The following is a 15,614-nucleotide window of genomic DNA, read 5'->3' as shown; positions in this document are numbered from 1 at the left end:
CACCTAGAACCTGCGAGGGGCTCGAGCCCTGGCCTCTGGGGGATGAGGCTACGCGGACGCAAGCTTGGAGGTCTGGGGGAGGAACCCTCAAAGGATTTCAGGCCTTAACAGCCCCTACCCTAGGTCCGGGAGCGGCACGGGGCGGGGCTGACCCACCACTCCCACTTCTTCCCTTTCTCAGCCGGCCCTCCTCCCAGCTTTCCCCGCGCCCCAAGTCTCTGTCCCTTCCCGCGGGCCGCCGATTGGCCCCGCCTGAGGTGTAACCTCAGTCCCTCACGGTGCTACACGAACGCGAGTCCCCGTGTCTCTTGGGAGAAAGGATAACGGCCAAAGTTGAGACTCTCAAGAGAGATTCCTCCCTTACCCCCAAGCCCCCGGCCTGTCCTCTGGAAATCGGGTCCCTTTTCCCTGGGTACCCCCACATACCTGAATTCACATCACAGCCTGGGGGGACCACTCACTCCTGAGCCCATACTTGGCCAAGGCACCCACCCCAAGAGAGAGGACCCAGAATGGAGCAGGGAGAGGAAGAGAGGAGGGAAAATGCTGTCTGAGGAGGCTGCCCTCCCTCCACATCGGGCCTCAGGAAGTCTGGACTGGGCCTCAGCTCAACGGCTCTGAGCACTCCTTTCGGGGTCTGCATGCCTCTGTCCCAGTTCTAAGTCTCCGTGGCTCTGACCTCCTAATACCCCTCCCACTGTTCAGGACGTTGTTCCCGAAGGCAGGAGCCCCGTATGACTGACCCAATGGAGCCAGAGGGACCCCGACACGGCAGCCCTCTGCAACCTGGCTGGCAGGGGTGGGCGTATGCGTGGTGGCGGTGCCAAGACCCAAAAGGAAGGGAGAATGGTCAGCCAAGGTTAGCTGGAGGGTGTCCAGCTTGCCATGGGTGTTCATGACATACGCACTGCATACACACATAAAGACATTTTTACTTTCTTCCTTAGCCTTCTCCAGCTAAGACAATAGATCTGAGTGGCTAAAGTCATAGGTGTGCACATGTGTGCATGAGAGTGCACGCATTCTATCTCCTTTTCTCCACCTCCACTGCCAGTGTTCAACATCGAAGCGACCCTCATCCTAAGTTCTCACCAAAGCTATTTCGGTGGGTTTCTAACTGATCTCCCTGTCTCGCATCTTGGTCCAACCCCATCTATTCTCACTGGCTGCCAACGTGATCTACCTAAATTGTGTTTATTCAAAAAATATGTATTGAACACCTACTAAAGCCACGCACTCCTCTGGACACAGCAGGTAGAGTAGCAAACACAGCGGATGAAGCTCTCATTCTGAAGAAGTTCATTTTCTAGTACAGAATGTATGTTAGACGGTATAAGATGTATATTCCCTACATACACCCCTGAGCACCACAGTATCTGATCAGCCTTGGGCTCGGCTCACATATATTTAACAATGGAGTGGGCTGAGGGGACAGGAAGACAAGGGGGTATCTAAGGTAGACTGTGGGTGAGGCCTCTCCAAAACAAAAGTGACTTTTGAGCAAAGATGAATAAAGTGAGAGAGCAAATCACATGGGTATCTGGGGGACAAACCTATGAAGCTGAGGGAAAAATTAGTACAATGGCCTTGAGGTTGGCCTGTGCTTGCCATCTTTGGGGAACCAAAAGGAAGCCCTTGTAGGGGTGGCACCTGAGATCAGGGAGGTCACCGGAAGCCATTTTACACATGGCACTTATGTCACTGAGGCCCCACTAAGCATTATGGATTTCACTCTGAGATGAAAAGCCATTGGAAATGCATGACCTCATCTTAGTCAGGCTGCTTTTGCAGGGGAGAATCTATGGAGGAGGGCCTGGCAATGGTGGGAGTAAGGAGACCATCTGGGACATTTCTTGTCACTGAAACACCTTTTCCTACAGTTGTCCACCTGGGGAACACTTGTTACAACTTCAAGTTGTCGCTCAAAGGCCTCCTCTCCTATGGCTCCTTCACCAAACCCCTCCCTTCCCCACTCCAGAACTGACCAACGTCTCTATAGGTCTCCACCACCCCAGTGACCGCTTACGTCCTCCCACCTTCCTTAACGCTCTCCTTACTTGGTTTCAGGTCTTTCACCTTCTCTAGATTATAAGTTACCTGAGGAGGAGGACCATCCCCCAGTGTCCAGCACGGAATGTAGCAGATCACAGGCATAAAATAAACATTGGCTGAATGAATGGATGCATTGGATGAGGTGCAGGTGGTGGAAAAGGGACTATTTGCAGGCTGTTGTTAACATGTAAGTGGGTGAGTGAGGTGCACATGTATGTGCTCACCAGTTGCAATCGGGCCAGTGTTAGCAGATGCCCACATATTTCTGCACACTCTGTTCATGTGTATGTTTGTTAGCATGCATGTACGTGTTGACAAATCCTTGTGTTGATCTACACATTCCTGTAGATTCGTTCATGTGTGTACATGTTAGAAAGTGCACTTATGTCAAGATAAGCATATGAAAGCATAGACAGGTAACACACACACATATTGCCACATGCCCCACAAATGTGAAGCTCATACACACACTTGGCCCTCTCTAATATCCCTGCTCCCTTCACGCTCTAAGCCCCCCTCGTTCTGCTGGATTCTTAAAATGTCTGTCGTCATGTTAGTGTTTAAGCTCCCATACCCTCTTCCCACATACACTCCTGAGCACCATAGCATCCGATCAGCCTTGGGTTGGGCTCCCTCACTCAGCTGTCTCCAAGGCCTGTATAGGTTTCTCCTCTGCAAATCCCCATCATATGGATGGTAGTAAGGAACAGTTGGGTCCCTGTGACATGAGAATTTGAGACACCCCAGGAGGCTGCTTTCTGGAGAAGAGCCACAGGCATCAGGGGGGATCAAATTCAAGTGTGTGGGAAAACAACTTTTGGACAGCCCCAGTGTTCAGTCAGAATCTCTCTCTCTCTCGTTCTTTCTCTCTGTCACATTTATTCATATGACCCAGCTTATGTAGATATATTCACATGCTATTAATTCATGTGTGCACATATGTGTCCCCACACACATGCTCACAAGCAAACTTACACTCTCATATATGCATTGTTGGGTGAGCACCCCAACACACACACACACACACACACGGGTTTAATTAAGTCATTGCCTTCAAAATCACATATATACATGGATGCACACATAAAGGTATACATACGTACACCTACATATACGTGTCTACACTTCTACACAAAATCATAAATGTGTTTGACACATTCATACAGCATGCTCATGCATATGTGTGTACATACGCGCAGTCACAGACCCACTCACAGGCAGCAATACACATGCATGTGCACCAGAATAGCGGAGCTATCCAGCCCCTCCCCTGGTTTCTGTCCTGCGCACAAAGCCAGGAGTCCATATTCTCTCCAAGGGACATCACAAGTTTGCACTTGCTCTCTTCCCTGCCAGTCTCCCACTTCTCCATTTGGAAAGTTGCTCCTACTATCAATAGGATATCCCCCACTCCTGGACACACCCCATTCCTACCCACTCTCAGGGAAAAAAAAAAGTCATTCTAAAAATGGTCTGTTATGCCCTTGTCCCATGCCTGTAGTAACCAATATTTCCTCAGACAACCTGGGGGATCAGTTGCAACGAAGCAAGGGCACCTTGGAATGGGTGCACTTTTTCCCCACCCAAGAGGCAGCCCCCACCCCCACCCCCATGTACATATACAAGTTTTTAATTCAAAAAGGGGAAATAAAAAGAAAATATCAAGACCAGAGTTTTTCCTCCCAGTACCTCTGTGTATAGTCCACTGCTCCCAGACTCCAAAACAGTTATTGGGGCACAGGAGGGAACAGTCAGAAGATTATCTCTGGGCCCTCAAACCTCCTGGGATGCTGCTCTTCTTCCCTAGAGGGCAACTTCATGATGTCCAGTGAACCCCTTCCATCCCAGCCCAAGGACCCTGCCAAAGAGAGGCCAGACCTTAAGGCTTGAAAATGTAACGGTGGTGACCTTGGCTCAAGATAACAAAAGAAGCAAGTATTTAAAAAACAGGAGCTGGGTAGGGAGCAGGGAGGGGAACTGAAGACAACTCCCAGCAGGAAAGTGGCTGCTGGAACATTGGATCATGAATAGCCGGACTCTCCAAGGGGCCAGGGAGAGGGGGGTGGACATCCAGTATTCCATGTGGGGGTGGAGGGGTGACTGCTTCAAGCAGTAGCTGCAGCTCCAAAGTAAAATCTTATCAAAGCTGTTATGTAACCAAGGGAGCTGAGTGGAGCACAAACACCTCCCCTCCCCAAACAGGCACCCACACCCACACCCACCACCTCCCAGCACCCACAGCATAGGAAAACTCAGCTCCTCCCAAGTAGCTAGAGAAGAGAAGAATCATCTTGATGAGTTACATTAAAAACATGACGGGTGATGGGCTCCTTATTAACTAAAAGTCACATCTGGGAAAGAATGAACTGGCTCAGTTTGGGGTCCCTAGATACTTCCCCCTTTTCTTGAACTCCCTGCCACACCCAATTTTTGCCCAGCATCATTTGGAAACCCTCTCTGCTCTCCTCTCAAGAAGGATCCCATTTGAATATTTGATTGTGCTCTTGGGGATAGAAGGTGAAGCTGCCATCAACCCTTCCTGCTTGTTGTTCCCCACAGTCTCATCTGCATGTCCTGACATTTGGCTCTCATCCCCCTGGGATGACAAGGGAAGGGACCTGGAGAAATAACTCCTTGCTCAATTCCCTTCAGAGTTACAAAGACAAAGCACAAGAATCCAGAAAATTGAGATGATGCTAGGTTGGTGGGGAAAAGATTTCCAAGGAAGCTGAAGATTAAAACCTAGACCCTATCCCCTAATTTGAAGGGTTTTTCTCTTCCCCGGATCTTCCTCTTTTCCCATTGCCCTGTCTCCAGTAGCCTCTTCCTTTTCTGCTCCACGGCATTGAACAACCCCACCCACTCCTTGAATCCTTTGCTTGGAAATCTTCCTCCCCAATAAAAGTCTCTCCCAAATGCTGCTCTAAGCTGTGGTTGGGGTGGGCAGAGAATGAGACAGGCTTTCGGAATATTTCACTGTCCCCTGTCCTCAATTCCAAAATATGCTGGGCAGAGGGGTGCCACCTAGTCACTCAAATTGTCCTGAACTCCTGAGCCCTATCTACCCCAGGCCTAACTAGCAAAACCTAAGCTGTCCTAATCCAGAACTGCCTTGAGCCTGAACTTGTGGGACCCAGTAGGAGAAAAGCTGGTGTCCATACCCCCAATCTTGTTGCACTAAAAACTATCCAGGAGAAGAGAACTTACAGCCACAATATCATCCTCCATTCCTATCCCCACACTAACAGAAAGGTGATTTGGGAAAGGGGAGAGGGAACTGAAACAGGAAAAGAGTTCTTTTTTTCAAATACCACTAATAACTAACTGTGAGGCCTAAAGCCAGAAGGAGGATCCCAGAATCTATCTTTCCATCCAGGGACTCCGTCCTTGTTAAATGGGTCATCTGGGAGAATTTTTCTAGTGAGCCCTCGGCACTGCCTAGTCACATTTCCGTCATCGGGTTCCAAAGCAGCCCCATTCAAGACCCAAGACAGTTCCGAAGGAGCAAATCCCTGCCGAGTCCCGTTCAGCACTCGGGACAGCTCCCAGCCACTCTCCGGGCACGACGGCCAGAAACCCAGGATGCCAGAAAGATTTACCTCACCACACACCGGTGCTCTTTAGAACAGAAGCCCCTCTCCCCTGCCCATCCCACGCTCGCTCCCATCCACCGGGAACACCTGGTGTTGCTCCCTTCCCTCTGTGTCCAAGGAGAGAAAAGAAACCCAGACACGAGGCTTCCCTGAGGGAGCCTAGAGAGAGGACCCCACCCACCTCCTTTCAGCCCAGAGCCTCTCAACGCCACTCACAGCTGGTTCTAAAAACCACTTTTCCTTCTTAACCACCACCCCAAAGATAAGAGAAATACTCACGTGGGGGCTCCCAGCCCTGTAGGCAGATGTGGTGGGGGGAGGCAGAGAGAGGTGGCTCCCCACACCCTGATCTGAGCCCCCTTTCTGAAGGAGCCAGCTCCCATCTGGACTGGGGGGAGGAGAGACATGTGGAAGCACTGATTGAGGGGAGGGGAGAAGGGAAAGGGGAGGAGGCAGGAGCGGGGGACTGGAGCGTGGGGGTGTCAGGATGGGGGCAAGGGAATCCTTTTCAATTTCATTCCCTCCCCATGTCTACATCAGCCCTGCAGGCTCAGCCCTTTAATATTTACACATAGGAAGAAGAGAGGATGAGAAAGAACGGAGAGTGATGGGGGGCAGGGGATACCTGAACCCGAAGGACATAGAAGCAGGGCCTTCAGGAGCTAGGAGCTTGAGCCCCCACATCACTCCCAGCCCACTCCCATTCTGAGCTCCTGGCTGGAAGGAGGAAGGAACCCTGGTACCATTCTGTCCCTTTGTTAACAAGACACTTTGAAGCTGCTTCAGAAAAAGATCAGATCCCCACCCACACACCTGGACACCCCCACAAACCCAGATTTCTTGGGTGCCTTATGTGCAGATGGTAGAGGCAGTATTCATGCGCAATCATGTTCTGGTGCTTGGAAGCATGTTTACATGTGGGTTGCTGTGTAAAAGCGCATGAACATGTCAGCTAGCATGTACAGGTCTATACAAGTATGTTTTGGGTGTATTCACATGTAACAGCCCATGCAATCATACACAAACTTATGTAATCAAATGTGCAAATCAGCCCCCAAGAGACCTACCCCTAGCTCTCTAGCTGCAACCCAAGGACAAGGCCATCCACTTCCCCAGACACCCTTATTCGTCAGCCCCTCCCTCACAGCCTCACTTTTTCTTTCTGTGACATGGGGAGAAGGGCTGGTGGGAAGGCATGCTGCATCTGAGCCCAGGGACTTGACAAGTTATTAGCAACAATGAGCTGGCAGCTTGTTACCATAACGATGGTGCCACTGCTTCACCTCAACTCAAACTCAGACTCCCCAGACAGCAGGAGGCCCACTGAGCCAGCAGTCTTCAGACTGGGGTGGGGAGGGGCAGGTGGGTAAAGAAGGAATCAAGACATAATGCTTGTATAGAGGAGGGTACACATCTGTTCTTCCAACTCCCACTGAGACAAAACATTGAATCCACCAAGTGGGAATAAAATCAAACTCTGGAAAGGTTTCCTGACCATGGAATTGGTAAGACAGTAGAAGGGGTCTGTAGAAGCCCCTCTGGACAAAAGGTGCTGTTGCCATTTGCCTCCTTTCTCCCCTCACTCCAAGAACATCTTCTACTGATCTTAGTAGATTAAGACAAAAAAAAAAAAAAACAAATAGAAGGCCCCTCTTTGAATTTCAGTCTTCCCATCTGTAAAATGGGGACAGTTATCATTTACCCTAGACTTCTGGAAGTTTAATTAGAAAGGGTTAATGGTACTACAGACCCTTCCAAAACCAGAAAATCCCCAGAAGTTTCTCTACCCAACAGGAACCCATGAAATAAGGAATTGTCAGGCCAGCTAGAGGCAAAATGCATCAGAAACTGGGTGGGATGAAGGAAAATGGAGCTCAGCCAGCTCAAGCCCCAACATCAGCTGGAGAGAGATGATGTGAGGTGCCAGGCAGCAGCTGAAAGCAGGCACTGCCACAGAAGAAAGTCTGGGAGTCTGGCCTTCAGCAGCTCCAGCCCCTCACCAGCAGGAATCAAGACAAGCCCATGGCCTACTCGGTGGTGGGTATGGTTATGAATTCCTACCCCCAATAACATCTAGTTCTCTCTTTTAAAAAGGGTCCCAGGTTAAAGGATCTACAGCCTTAGGCTTATTGGGCCTTTGATTCTTCTCCTCAAATCCCCTCTTCTCAGCTCTGATGGGCATGGATTGGGGTGGGGGGGAGTTCCAGGAATGGAGAATAACAGGGAGAGTTGGAAAGTTCCTGGGCTAAGACTAGCCAGGAACACACAAGTTTGCTGTGTGACCTTGGGCAAGTCCCCTCCCTTCTCTGGGCTTCAGTGTCCTCACTTTATAATTAAGAGGTTAGACCAAGTCAATTCTAAGGTTCCTCTCCTATATACAAGCTCACTCCTTGGACGTGAGCCCCCTGGCATAAAATGCAGTGGGCACTGCCTGCTAGATCAGTGGGGCAGTGGGGGTGGGGGCTGCAGAGTTTGTATCTGAGGCTGTTCATCCTATGTTCATGTTCCTTTTAGAAACACCTGCCACCCTAGCCCTCCCAGCTCCCTTTTTAGACCCTGATTCACTGCCAACTCACGAAGCCTCTCTCCCTTCCCTCCCTCCTCTCTTCTCCCCCTCTCTCCCTTTTAGGCCCTGGCAGCTGGGTGCAGAAGTAGCCCCAGAACTCAGGAAATGCTGGGTGGAGATGGAGATCAGTGCCCCCAGGGTCAGACAGAACACACCAGGAGGTACCACTCTTTAACCTTGGCCCAGCCCAACTCTTTGATTCACCCAAAGACCTGGGTTGGAGTCTTTCATGAGAAATGCAATTCACTTCTCAAGCCTCAGCATCCTCATCTGTAAATTGGCATTATATTAAGTTGAACTACGTGAAGTTGCTGGTTTTGTAGGTAAAAACCAAAAACAGTTGAATACTGGCAATTTCATATGGCTTAACCTGGCCTGCTTGCTCCCTGAAGCTACTGGGGGGATAAGAAGAAGGAATTGAGGGTGGAGTATTTTTCAAAAGCCCTGGACAGATACAAGGGCATTGTTTTCTTACTATTATTACTTCAAAGAGCTTTAGCACAGACCCATCTGGAGCCAAGGGACTGAACAAATGACCCAGAACTTGGAAACTTAGGACTTGGAAGTCCCGGAGACAGCCACCTGCTCTGATGACTAACAACAGGACAGAAGCTTCCACCTGGCCTCCTCAGCTCCTGGACTAAAGGGCCCTTGGTGAACATTACTGGGATGACACAAGTTCCTAGGCTCCAAGAAGCAGCACACACACTCCAGCTCACCCCTGGCCCTACTACCACCAGGGGCCCCAGCAGGCAGGAAGGACATGAGTAACCTCACAGAGGATAGCCCCTGAGGTAGGTGAAGGTGAGGATCAAGGTAGGGAGTACAATGCAGCTCTTGCCTGAGTTGGGGGTGAGGAGTCACAGGGGAGGAGGGATGATCTGACCTCAGAAAAGTCTGATCTCCCCATCCCTTGCCTCCAGACCACGGCCAGGAACCCCCTGGGGGGAAGGAGGGACAAAGCCTAGGTGTCAGTGATTCAGAGTGAACCCTGCTCAGATACATTCTCACACAGCCAACACACACACACACACACAGAGGCCACAGATACCTGGAACCACTCACAGACACAGTCACACTGACACACACACATCCTATTCACACACACACTCACAGAGACATACACAGGCACACACGGTGACAACACACACTCATTCACACACATGTCTACAGATACATACACAGTAACATACTCCACACTCACACTGCATACACCCACTGACACGCACACACTCTCACCCACAATGACACACGCACACACTGCACACACTCACTGGCATACACAATCACCCACAGACCCACACGGTGACACATTCATACACTCATCACAGGCACAGTGACACGCACTCACACTCACACACCTGCAAAGGAAACTTCTCCCCGGATCTCCCCAGCACCATCACTTCCCCCCCCAAAACCCGACTGGCTAATCCCTCCCAAAACCGAGCCTCCAGCCCCGGCCAGCACCGGGCCGGAGCTGGCGGGCCCCCGCGGCTCTACCCGGGAGAGCCGGTCCGGCTCCGCGTGGTGCCCCCGCCGGTGCTCTGGGTCAGGCCCGCGGCCGCCAGGCCGGGGCGGGGGCGGGGGCGGCGGCGGAGGCCCAGCCCTCCCCCCCCCACCCCGGGGCCGGGAGCCGAGGCCACGGGAGCCCGGGGCGTGGGCGGCGCCGGGGCCGCAGCCAGGCCGAGGCTGGGGGGCGCTGCAGAGGGCGCCGCGAACGCGGCCCCGTCCCCACCCCTCCCCGCGGCTTACCTGGCCCGGCTCGGGCTCCGGCCGGGTTACATGGTGCCGGCGGCCCGGGCCGGGGGCGCTGCGGCGGCGGGCGGGCGGGCAGGGACGGGGCCCAGCACTGCGGAGCCCCCAGCGGAGGGGCCGCGCCGGCTGCGGAGCCCCGAGCGAGCGCCGAGCGGCAGCGGGCGCGGGAGCGGGAGGCGGCCAAGCCACGGAGGCTGGATTTCCCGGGGACCAGGAAGGGGAGGCGGGGGGATCCCGCCCGCGCGCTCCGCCCCCGCCCCCGCCCCCGCGCAGGGCTGCCGAGCCCGGAGCCCGGGAGAGGGAGGGGGACCGAGCTCCCTGCCCCCGCACCGGACCCGGGAGGGCCGAGGTCGCAGCCGGCAGACGGCCGCCGGGGTCTCGGAGGAGCGCCCGCCCGGCTGAGCGACAGCGCTGGGGAGGCCCAGCTCCGGGGTGCGAACCAGCTCCCCTCCCCGGGGACCACCGGGTCCGTGTCCGCCAGACCCAGGAACAGGCACACGGTGTCACGACCACGCACCGACGGACCTGGGCGCAGGGACCCAAGCCCAGAGGCGGGCGGTTGAGGAGACAGTCGCACAGCCTCACGGGCACGGTCTCGCGCCCACCGAGGCACAGTCACACCCTGAATGTCACACACAGCCCCCCATACAAAGCCCCTTAGGAGACTCTTCGGGTTTTCCCGGTCAGCTACCCGACTTCGGCTCCTGGCCTGGGTTCAAGGAGCCCCCTTTCTCTGCCCCAGCCCCTGCCAGGGTGGGGCGCTGTGCCCGGCCTCCGAGCCACAGACCGGAGTCCCCCACCCACAGTCCGCACAGCCCAGGCATTCCCAGTGTGGAGGGAGAACCCCGCTATACCTGCCGACTTTGCTGGGGCCCCCTCCCGTACCCACTGTGCCCGCCCACCTCTAGGCCCTGAGCCAGGGGTTGTGCCATGGCGGGGGCGGGGTGGGGAAGGGAAAGGGGACTGTCCGAAGCACAAGCCGGAGGCTGCAGAGCCAGGACACAAGGCTGCAGGAGCCAGGAGAGGCGGAGGAGCGCTGACTGCAGCAGTTCCTGGCTGGAATCCGTCTTGGCGCCCAAAGCGATGCTGTAATGGGGGGGGGGGGCGCGCACTGGGGAAGCCGCAGGGGGAGGGGCTGAAACTGGGGGGGGAGGGGCCGGTCCTGGATTCTGATTTTCCAGGGTGGGTGTGAAGGAACACTGCCTCAGGCACTGAAAGTTGGGGTGGAGAAGAGTGTGCATCCTCAAAGCCCTCTTTCTTCCTCCACCGTTTCTGGTCTTAAAAGCTTTGGGATGGTGAAGTGAGGGCTTGGGAGCCTTGGGAGACCAACTGTCCTCCTCTCCAGGAACAGACCTTTGAAGTAATTATGATTCAACATTCACCCAACAACTCCCTTTTCTCTGTACCCCTTTGGGGTTGCTGGCTCTCTTCCTTGTATAAAGGGGGAAACTGAGGCAGGGAACGTAGAAGTCACAGGCCCAAAAGAGTTAAAGCTGGGAACTAAGCCCTTTCCCCCTTCTCCAGAGAAATGTTTAAAGATGCCACATGCCATAAATGACATAAAGGAGTTTGGGAAGCCCTTCCGCAAGGAAACCTAGAAATCTGGGGGTGGGGGGCCGCAGAATGGTTACCTATCTTGCCCCCACAAGACTGGTTCCATCAAGAATTTTCAATCATGAGCTAAGGTTACAGATCATTTCTAGCCCGGGGACTGGCCAAGAACAGATACGGCTGAAAATAAAATAGAAACTTGGTCCCAGGAACCCGCTTTAGAACTGAAAGAACCATTTTGCTTTCCGTGAAGTGTCAGAACAGCCATCATGTAGGACACCACATTTTCTGAGTTCCAAGATGTACAGTTTGTTAACTATTCTGAAAATGGAACACCTCTTACAATGGATAGGGACATTTAATATGGTTTTCTTTTCTCTTTTCAGCTTTTCAGCTTTTACTTTTCTCTTAAAGCTGTTGTCCAAGGGTTGATATGTTTTAGAATTGAGAACATGGTGTAGTTTTCATTTGTTAATTCAACAACCATTTACTGATTAAGAAGAATCAGACAGGCTTACCCTGGGCAGTGTTCTTTCACAGCCATCCAGTGATGTATAAAGGAGATGGAGATGTAAACCAATAATTTACTCTCAGAGCCAGCTTTGTAGGAGTGTGAGCTGTGCAGTCACACAGAGCCCCCTACTTAAAAAGGCCCCACCCTTGGTTTAATGCTCTGCTGTCACTGTCTTGAAATTCTTAATAATTTCTTAACAAGGGGCCCTGAGCTTCACAAATTATGATTGCTGTGTTAGAAATTCCATGCCTTAATAGAGATGGGCACAAAATACTTTGAGTGTAGAGGCAACAGTCAGCTCTGCCTCTGTGAAGAGGGGCGGTCAAAGAAGTAAAGAAGCATAAAGGAGGCATTTGGGGATTTTCAAGTTGGGAAAGAGAATTAGGGTAGAGAACCACATAGGTGCAGAGACAAGAACTCATCAAACTGTCTGTCATTCAAGCAGTATGGCAGACTAGGTGCTTAGTTGATCCTCCCACCGAAAACGTGATTAAGTGTTAAAAAATGATAGATTAAAAATTTTTTTAATCTTCTTAAATGCATCAATGAGCTGGCAAGAAAATAAAAAACACCCCAACCAAAATCCAAGTGAAGGCGTAATCAGAGAAGTATGCAGAACACTGAAGCCAACTTTAGTCTTGGGGGCTGCGATACATTGACTACAAAAATGGCACCAATTCACCTCTCCCTGAATCCATGTCCTTTGCCATATAACTTTGAAACTCCCTGCATCAAGAGATGGATTCTATTTTCCCACACTTTGAATCTGACTTGTGCTGACTGCTTTGGCCAGTAGAATGGGGAGAATGTCATAGTGCACCAGTTCTAAGCCTAAGATTTAGAGTTTGCATACTTCTACTCTTTCTCTTGAACTCTAGCCTCTACTATGAGTATAAGCCTGGACTAGTATAAGCCTGCAAGAGAGCCATGCTTTCCCAGCCAAGAGCATCAAAACAACCATCTCTTGATCAGGTATAACCAGTTGACCCTCAACATGAGAAGGCCCAGCCAAGAGCAACAGAGGTATATACCTAACTGTAACTGAATGCAGACACTTAAGTGAGACCAGCTGAATGAGAACCATCCCATGAATTTGAGGACTCTTGCGCAATAATAAATGCTTATTAATTTAAGCCACTGAATTTTTTAATGGTATGTTATGCCATACTTTTGTGGCAATAAATAAGTGATATAGGGGTACTTGCTAACAGATGAAATTGAACTTCAGTGTTCATGGTCTCTCAGGGTATATATGGGAAAGAAGATAAAGCACAGGCAGGGTCTTTCCAAGTTGGGCAAACGCTCCCTTGCATTAATTTAGAATCCCAAAGGGCTCTTTCTACTCCAAGGTACAGGTGAACTATAAAAAACTTGCCCCATCCCCACACCCAGGAAATTGCAAGAAAATTACTATTGGGTTTTTTTTTCCAGGTTTTATTTATTTATTTATTTGAGAGAGAGAGAGAGAACGAGCAGGGGAAGGGGTAGAGGGAGAGATAGAATCTCAAGCAGTCTCCCCACTGAGCAGGGAGCCTGATGCAGGGCTCTATCTTACAACCCTGAGATCATGACCTGAGCCAAAATAAAGAGTCCTACATTTAAACAACTGAGTCACCCAGGCGCCTCAGAAAATTACTGTTTTAAACCTCGGCAATAGCAATAAATACAGGAAAGAAGAATCACCTCCTAAGACTCCATAACTACAACTTAGACTTTACACCATATGCAATCAGATCCAGAAGATCTGAAAAACCTCAAACCAAGAATTTAGTATAAAATGGTCCTAAACTGGTAGTGCCCCAGGTGCCTGGCAGAAGCCGATATAAATCTCAGGTTCAAATAAATTCCACAGATAAAGTTCCAAAGGAAATGAATGAACACAATCAAATATCACCAAACACACAAGGAAGCATGACATCAGGAACAAGAACCAGCTAAAACAACAAATAGCAGAAAGACATCTGCAAATAACTCAAAACTATGAGACATGGAATATAAAATAACTATGTTTGATATATTTAGAGAAAATAATCCTGTTGCCTTTGGCTTATTTTCCTTTTCTTATTGTGCTGGCCAGGTCCTAAAGCACAATGTTAGAAAGAAGTGGTAATGGTGTGTTTGTCTTGTTTGTAATTTTAATTCTCTAACATTCTTTAGGATGTATTTCTTTAGGATGGTATTTATTGTAGAGTTTTGGGAGACCTCTCAATGAAGTAAAGGAAGTTCAGTTTTAGTTCTAATTTACTAAAATTTTAATTAAATGTATATTGAATTTTATCAAGGGCTTTTTCTGCATCTGTTGACATGACCATATGGTTTTTCTCCTGTAATCTGTTGTGATCAATTACATTTAGAGATTTTCCTAATATTTCAATTTTCTTTCCTGAAGTAAACTCAACTTACTCAAGGAATTTTATGATTCATTGTACATATATCATTGGATTTGATCAGCTAATATTTGTTTTGGATTGTTGCATCTATGTTAATGAATAAAACAAGCCTGATTTTTTTTTCATTTTTTGTAATTAGGATTTGGTATCTAAGTTATTTGGTAGCTAAGTTTTATACTATGAGTTGGAAGGGTATTATCTTTTTTTCTTCTCTCTGAAAAAGTTTATGTAAGGTTGGAATGATCTGATATTTCTAAGTTTGGTGAAACACATCTGTAAAACCATCTGGAACTGGTATTTTCTTTACAGAAGTTTTTTGTTTTGTTTTGTTCTGTTTTACTATTGCTTCTGTTTCTTTAACAGGATTATTTAAGGACTATTTCTGGTTTTCTATTTCTTTTTGAGTCAGTTCTAATAAGTTATATTTTTCTAATACTATGTCTATTTTGTCTAAATTTTCAAATGTATTCCCATACAATTGTTGACAAAATTCTCTCATTATCATCTGAATCTCTGCGTCCCCTGTAATTGTGCCCACTTATAATATTTATTTGTGTCTTCTCTATTTTTGTGGTTCTCATTGACAAAGATTTGTCCATATTTTAATCATTGTAAAGAGGCAGTTTTAGTTTTGTTAATCTTTTCTAATTTCTTGATTTCTGCTCTTACTTTTATCACCTACTTACTTTTACTTTCTTTGGGTTTACTCATTCGTTAACTTACCACTTAAATTGGAAACTTAGTTTCTTAATTTTCAGCTTTTCTTCTTTTTTTAATGTAAATAGTAAGGCTAGAAGTTATCAGTGAAGAACTACTTTCACTGTGTCTCACATGTTTTATTATCATTCAGTTCTGAGTATCTAAAAATTTCCATTATGATTTCTTCTTTGACACAAGTCACTTGAAAGCGTGTTTCTCATTTACAAATAGCGGTATTTAGTGTATATTTTTGTTACTAACTTCTAATTTAATTGCATTGTGATCAAAGAACCTTGCCTGTATGATACTATTCTTTGAAATTTGTTGAAACTTGCTCTGTGACTAATATATAATCAGTGTTTGTAAATCTAACACGTATGCTTATGGTTATCAGTCTTCAAGGTGGCCCTCAGTTATTCTCATCTCAAGGCATTAATGGTCTTGGGTAATCCCCTCCCACACTGAATAAGGCTGATATGTACAAGCAATAGGAC

General features: G+C 49.2%; 1 protein-coding gene and 1 long non-coding RNA gene across 8 annotated transcripts in view; one reads left to right on the top strand and one right to left on the bottom strand.

Annotated features, from left to right (window-relative positions):
* Positions 1–10,115, bottom strand: part of DLGAP3 (DLG associated protein 3) — a 63,958-nt gene extending 53,843 nt beyond the window's left edge. For 3 of the 6 annotated variants that reach the window (XM_073902945.1, XM_025856672.2, XM_025856673.2), the window contains exon 1: positions 9,964–10,115. The gene's annotated coding sequence lies outside the window, so the exon portion shown is untranslated. Of the gene's footprint in view, positions 1–5,924; positions 6,036–6,270; positions 6,367–9,963 lie in introns of those variants that run through there. The other 3 variants (XM_073902943.1, XM_073902944.1, XM_073902946.1) reach the window with 3 other exon arrangements.
* On the top strand, positions 6,973–13,112 carry LOC112812386 (uncharacterized). 2 transcript variants are annotated; one of them, XR_012381294.1, is made up of 5 exons: positions 6,973–7,150; positions 7,440–7,682; positions 8,275–8,372; positions 8,703–9,005; positions 12,910–13,112. It is a non-coding gene; the product is annotated as an uncharacterized lncRNA (long non-coding RNA). The 2 variants fall into 2 exon arrangements; XR_003205258.2 differs by having other exon boundaries at positions 8,275–9,005.
* Positions 13,113–15,614: the final 2,502 nt, after the last annotated feature.

The sequence above is a fragment of the Callorhinus ursinus genome, unplaced genomic scaffold, assembly GCF_003265705.2.
Source record: "Callorhinus ursinus isolate GAN/ISIS: 27379988/994484 unplaced genomic scaffold, GSC_fseal_2.0 scaffold18, whole genome shotgun sequence".
In the NCBI taxonomy this organism is placed as follows: Eukaryota; Metazoa; Chordata; class Mammalia; order Carnivora; family Otariidae; genus Callorhinus; species Callorhinus ursinus.
Note: the sequence above shows the minus strand (reverse complement) of the source record. Positions and strands in the feature narration are given on the sequence as shown.